This window comes from Crassostrea angulata, chromosome 7 (assembly GCF_025612915.1).
Source record: "Crassostrea angulata isolate pt1a10 chromosome 7, ASM2561291v2, whole genome shotgun sequence".
Classification (NCBI taxonomy): Eukaryota; Metazoa; Mollusca; class Bivalvia; order Ostreida; family Ostreidae; genus Magallana; species Magallana angulata.
Genome location: NC_069117.1, coordinates 6156814 through 6164174, shown reverse-complemented (window position 1 = coordinate 6164174; position 7361 = coordinate 6156814). Strand labels below are relative to the sequence as shown.

The following is a 7361-nucleotide window of genomic DNA, read 5'->3' as shown; positions in this document are numbered from 1 at the left end:
GTGGAAGAAAGTGCAGGGTCCTTTTTATTTTTCTGTAGCGGTGTAGCAAAACGGACAGCTTCCTTTTTATGCCGCAGGTCGTAATTGATAATTCAAAACCTTTATCATTGCACTTGTTTTGCTTGCTTTACTATACCGGTGATCAAACCATTTTGCCTTTTACCTTTACCATGCATTGGACGCCAAAAATGATAATAAAATATAAATATCTATTGTTTTTCAGTTAATTTTAGAGCTAGAATTTTAAATTTTAGAAGTTTTCATTAACTTCATCACAAATAAAGTAAAACACCCTTTGAAGAACTTTTTTATTTTCTCAAATAGAAACATCCTTTTTTCTGGACATTTGCATCAAACCTGTATCTAACAGACGCTAAAAGAAAAGAAAATTTGGATATTAAGTACATTAAAGCTTTTATTTAAGAATGAAATCAAAAAGTACATTTCAAATACTTACACATATCGCAACAGATGTTATCGCCTTCGATTTTCAATAGGTTTGCCTGTTATTAAAACATATATATTGCCATATATATACTGCACATACTTCAAAAAGAATCTCCACCGAATAACACATCTAAACTACTATATTAAAATAATAGACTCGAAATTTTGGGCTTTAATACTGAGAAATCAGAAGAGTACTGTCTATTGTTTTATATACTTTCAACATCATTGGTACTTGAAGATTACCAATTTGCTTTTATTTTATCTCAATCAAGCTTGACTGATTAATAATTGAAGAAAATTCCTTTAACAACTCCGAAAATCATCTGGATTTGTTGGATTTTACAACCTTGCGCATGCGCATTAAATTCATGCTAAATCACGGGACGCTCTTAATTTTATGTTTCCACAATATCACATTTGCATGGATAAACTCAAAAACGATAATAAAATACGTGTAAATTTTCATTGAAAATGCTATATATTCTGTTCATCATAGGAAATACGGGAGATAACGCTAACTCGGTGCATTTAATATATTAAAAAAAATCCCAAGAGTTCCAAAAGTCAATACGGTGTGTTATTTGAAGTGAGGAAAAAACGTTTGTGAAAAAGTGTTGAATTTTTCATTAATATGAATTAATTTTTAAGAAAAAAGGTATTTACAGCCTCAAAATGGTTTGTTAAGAATAATTTGACTGTTATTTTCAATGCATCTTAATTAATTTTCTCCAAAATCGTTTCGGAGGCATTTTAACTGTGGTGAAGGCCTGTCCCGAGACACAGTTAGTTTATTCTTACTTATCAGAGTGTAGTAAAATTAATAGCATTATTGTAGGCTTAAAGTTTGGTTATGTAAATGTCAACAATACGATGTGTCGATGTACATGTATCTATTTTGTAAATATCCGATATCATATGCAATGTCATCCCGTGCACACACATATTCATTGTTCTTATTTAAAATAAATTTACTAAATTGTACGGAAAAAGCAATAAGGTAACGCAATTAAAAAAAATCAAATAATTGCAGAATTATGAAATATTTGCAATGGAACAACTTCCCTTTACAATCACACCCCAGGGCCTTAACTTTCTCTAATTTACCTCGATGAGATATCTATGTCTCGTAAATTACTAGTACATTGTACATGAGTGTTATGTAAGAGGATAAATCTTACCAATAACTCTACAGCAAATGTTTCCTATGCACTCTTCGTTTTTACCACATGATAAGAACATATGACACCGACCATAACCCTCGGGTTTCCCATATAAACACGGCGTCTCGGGCCGCTGTGAAAATAAGAGCGCGTCTTCATTATCCAAACAATTTAAAGAAAAATCAGAGTGAAAAGAAATGTAAGCATACAAACCTGAGCAGCAGCAATCACCAACAGGCTTAAAAAGATGATAAATGTCTTCATGTTTGTTGTTTCCAGTTGCTCGAAAAGAAACGGTGTGCTGTTCAAAAAGAAAATTGGTGAATTTATAGGGTTTTATTTTTTGTTCCAATTGATGCTAGATACAAGATAACAAAAACATAATACTATTGAAATGTACCATAGCTTGTCTTGTGGTATTACGCATGCGCAGATTGAAAAGGGGGTTGGGTCCGCCTCCTGATGATTAACATTTCAGAATAATGAAATTCATATACAGTAGTATGTAACTGAAAATTGTCCCTCCCTCCGGAGAAGAATACTGTCGCCTCATTAGATAAACGCTGCACGTAGCTGCTTCAATTGGCCTAAAATATGAGATAACAAAGATTCGTAAAAAGTTGTGCATGTGATTTGCTCCTAATTCAGTGAACATTTCTATCGTTCAAATTTTGTTCTTTTCTCCCAATATTTCTTTTTTTATTTTTCATCGAAGGAGTTAAATAGTGATCCTAACAGTTGACATTTCTCAAATATCATTTATATCACTAAACTTTCGTATAACATTACTTTGTGGTTGAACAAGTTTTCATGCATATTCTGATTTCTGAACTTCCCTAAACGGATCTTTCTGGTCTTTACTAATAACTTATTAGTTCATCTCTCTGTAGAATCAGCTATTAGAAAACTATGATTATCTAGGTTTTCTTGTATTTCTTTCCAAATGTAATAGATATATACACGCTAAGACACAGTAAAACTTTTCTTCTTTTAAATGTGCTGTACTTGTGTCAAGTACTTCGTATAATAACGCACTATTTCTTTGGAACGAGAGATTCAATGTGGTCTTCATCGTTTTACTTCATCCGCACAATATATCAAAAATCTTTTTTGATCCCCAAAATTTACTTTATTTGTATTTATCAAAGCACAGGCATTTTTAGCTATTTGTCTCACAATCAATAATTTCTTGGCAAAACATAAAGTATTTTCCGTTACCATTTAACGATGCTGTACCGGAATTTTCCCAAGAACAAAGACCTATTTACATGTACTTGGATAAAAAAAAACATTGATCCTTTAAAATATTGAATATTTATGCCTTAATCTTTTCGAAACTTATTTAACACGTGAAATGACATCCCTCAGTAAATTAACGGGTTGGGTACATGTATTGCCTGTGGACTACTCCCACAATGTTTGTTCACAATTAGATCATAGATATAATTTTTTTGCACATTACTAAATTACATAATCACGCTTCATCCTCTAGACAAAGTTCCACGCACGGCAGGAAATTACAAATGCATATCTTAGCGGTTTTTTCAATAACGAATTCAGTTCTCGTTTCTTATATGGTTGGTAAAAAAAACACCTTATCCTAGCAACAAGAGTTAGTCCAAAATCCCTTTGCGCTTCATACGGGCCATGTATTATATCAAATAATGTTTGGAAAATTGTATAAAATTTTGTAGAATATGTACAATAGAATAATACAGTGCCCGAAACATTACCTTTTATCTTTTTGCATTGACATTTTCACTTATAAATTCTCAAAATCAATATCAAACTAGCAAGCTTGTATCCATTATTATAATAATTTTGTCTTGTGTTTTTTATTTAAATAACAACGCACATTTTCTTAATTAATCAGATGAAATCAATTTACAAGTTTAATACATAAAAACAAAGAAATAAATTTAAAAAAATTAATAAGTATGCTTTCATTAAGTCTTTTAGTCATGTGCATAAAGATTACATTTTCTACAATGATCTTAGCGTGAAAATCAAACTTGTTAGGTTTATGAAATACATTCTTTATCATGTATATTTATCAATAATTTCCACAAATAAATATTGATGTTTATATACATAGATGCGATCAAAAGAGAGAGAGTGTACATTTTTATGGCATTAAGGAGATGGTCGGACTGCTTCAAATACACAAACATGCCAGATACATAATAAGATTGGAACTAAAACGGTGAAGTAAAACTTGATATGATCTCTGTGCATGTAACTCTAGGTAGCTGATATATCATTTTGCATTAATGAAAAAGATCTCCTTTTGTACGAGGGAACAAACATCAGGTAAGGTATCTTTAAATAATAAACGAAGAGACACATTATGTTAGTAAATCATAATATGGTAGGTCAAGGAAGTTTCGTCGAACTATAAGAATTATTCCTTGCGCGAAAAATTCCTTGTTTGACTTCTTTCTTTCTCCCTGATATGTTTACATCCACTGATTTTTCCCCTTTGTTTCTTAAATCAAAGTACTGAGAGTACTGAAAGACGGGGTCTTGAAAGTTTGAATTTGTAATTGTCCTGGATTTCCTCGAATATGCTTCCAAAATTTATGAGTTTGAATTATTTGTTACAATCTATGTTCATTCGGCTTTTTTGCAATTGTCTGATACTTTGTCTAAATTTTACTCTTCATAATTGTAGAAAATTGACACGACGGAATATTATGTAAATTAAGACCCCAAGGAAAATTTTTAACCGGGAAAATCAAACAACTACACCTGTATATCAAAGTAGATAATTTTAATCATTAGATTTATTCAATTTTGTGATCCAAGGGAAAATCCACAAGTCGGACGGTATCCGTAATAAAAGTTTTATGAAAACCCCGAAAACTCTAAAACTGCTGAATTAACAAACAAAATGAACATTTGCATACCGAAAACAAACACAGGCACCTGACGTTAGAAATATTTCTTTACAATAGGATTCAAAGAACTTTGACAATAAAAAGATTTGTTACGGTCGCCATTTTGATTTTTAAGACCGACTTATCTGACACGATTTTCTTCATTTGCGATTCATGCAAAATTAATAGGTAAAAATAAATCCGTTCGCCACTTACTACTTTTTTGTGTAAACTCGTGCATCACCTACACGAATTACGATACAACCGTTCCTTTCATTAAAAATCATTAATTGTTACGGGACCAACCTTACTTTGAGAACTACAAGTGCAACAGCAATCTTGTATGAGTCATTAAATTTGAACCTGATAGTAAACATGAACATGAACCTGAAAATATTTTAAGCATGTTTTATTTATGAAATATTTACAAAAACTCTTCATTTAGTTTTTAAATCACTTTTTTAAAACTTATTGACTTTTCACATAGTAATGGTAATGCATTACTTTACTCATGTAATGGTAATGTAATGCATTACTTCAAGAAAATTAAGTAATGGTAATGGTAATTTAATGCCCTAATTCATGAAGTAATGGTAATGTAATGCATTATTTTACAATGTAATTCACCCCAAGCCTGATTCCAATGCATTATTTTACAATGCAATTCACCCCAAGCCTGATTCCAACTAAGCCGGAAAACATGAACATTAGCAGTTAACTTGGTTCTTCAATCGATAAGATTGTATATATTATATGATGTATAAGTCTTCTTAAATGTATAATCTATACAATGCATTGTTTAAAATTTAAATTCAGTTTAATCAACTAAAGAGCCAACGAACGAGAAGGCAAATTCAGACTTGTTTTTATTTTCTTTGTACAAAATTCCTTTAGAGACGAACAGCAGTCATACCGCAAGTAGACTGAAAGCCAATGAAACACCTATTTAATTTGTAAAACATCTGTGTATAACCCGTCCCGATTTTAACTTCGGCTTGCGCATGAAGTTTGGTAGTATTAAGGTGAAAGATTGTCAAAATTAAATTCACAACTTTTAAAAAATTGCACATTGCGTTTGGGAACTTTAATTTCGATTCCACCATCAACCTCTTCTATTAATTAATGAGCTCGTACACCAACTGAATCGTCAACGGCGCTGTGCATTCAGGTACGTAACTCATTCCACATTTGAACTCGAGCAAGAATATTTTGATCAATAAAACTATTTGTTTATTTTCTAAATAGAATTTTGTTTATACACAGAGGACTTAAAAAGATTTAATGCGTGTTTCTATAATACATATTTACTGAACTGCATGAAAACTTTCTGCACTTTTTCTTACGCGTAGACTCAATTCATGTGTTCTACGCGTGCCTTCGGCTGACAGTAAACCAATAGACGGGGTCACGTGAACCCGTCTAAAAATCGATTGTGATTTATATCTTCATAGAAACTTGCAGGGCTGAAATCTACATGATCCAGTACTTACCAGTTTATAGATTGGTCGAAACCCTCAGCAACCAAAACAAAATTACGGACAGCACGAAACTAAGTCACACTCAAATTCCCATACATAGAAGAATAGCAATTTCTTCTAACGTATACTGATGTACCTTACAATAATTTACAAAGTTATTTTACCTACCCTTTTACGATTAATTCATTAGTAAGTTAAAAGACAAGTGTAAATATTAAAATTAAAATGATTTTTTGATGATTTATGCGGGCTATGAAGGTAGCAATCATTGCAGAAAAATTACGTTACTTGCATTATTTTTTTTTTCTACAATGTTGCTACCTTCATACCCACATGACTCATTAAAGGAAGCATTGTTGCAACCACTATTGAAATAAAACCTCTATTGGAATGAATTATAGTGGTTCGGAATGTATTTCATTAGAAGAAATCCTCTGTAACCATTATTGAAATAAAACCTGTGGTTGGGGATCCATTCATTATAAGAATTAATTTACAAACACTATTGAAGTACAACTACTGTAAAATTATTTTTCCAATCGTAGTAACTGTTGGGAATGAATTTCTTTATAAATATTACTTTGTAATCATCATTGAAACATATTCGGAAAGAAAGAAATCGTATATATCGTTTCGGCAAAGTATTTTCAAGTGCAAGAAAAACTTAATCAAACGAAGACTTTCAAATAAACAATTTAGGTATTACAGACTAGGATATTATACAGTAATAACCGAGACTATAAATTAATGTACTAATGTCAGGGTTTTAACTGCTATGCAGAAATAAAGTAAAAGAATCTCTCAGATTAACATACATATAGTATTGTTTTTATGTATTTTCTTTACGGAGGAGTATACACTTCAAAATAAGAATAATAACACCAAGGATCAATGCAAATGTCATTAAGAAAGCAATAACCAAAGGGCTGCTCATAAGGAAAATTCCTTTTCTTGCAATTATTATCTACATAATACTTTATGTAAAGTTATATTTTAATTTTTAGAACATTAATCCCCATCTGTTGTGTCGTAAATATCTCTCTCTCTCTATTTTTTGTCATTTTATGTATTTCACTCTGTCGTAAAAGCACTTTAAAGAATATCACCAGTTTTTCTTTTTTGTAAAATTACAACATATGCTTTATCGGGAGTAATATGTACATCTTAAAGTGGCACGGATGTTTGTTCCCTCTTACGAAAGGAGATTTTTTTCATTTATGGAAAATAATATATCAGCTACATAGAGTAACATGCATAGAGATCACATCATGTCTTACTTCACTGTTTTAGTTCGAATCTTATTGCTGTATGCATCTGGCATGTTTTTGCATTTGATGCAGTTCCACTATCTCCTTAATGCCCAACAAAATGTACATTCTCCATCTTTTGATCGCATA

General features: G+C 31.3%; 1 long non-coding RNA gene across 1 annotated transcript; it reads right to left on the bottom strand.

Moving 5' to 3' along the window:
• Positions 1–294: 294 nt before the first annotated feature.
• LOC128192003 (uncharacterized) lies at positions 295–2191 on the bottom strand. Its single transcript, XR_008244487.1, has 5 exons — positions 2011–2191; positions 1824–1911; positions 1629–1743; positions 458–503; positions 295–373 (listed from the first exon to the last, which is right to left on the bottom strand). It is a non-coding gene; the product is annotated as an uncharacterized LOC128192003 (long non-coding RNA).
• Positions 2192–7361: the final 5170 nt, after the last annotated feature.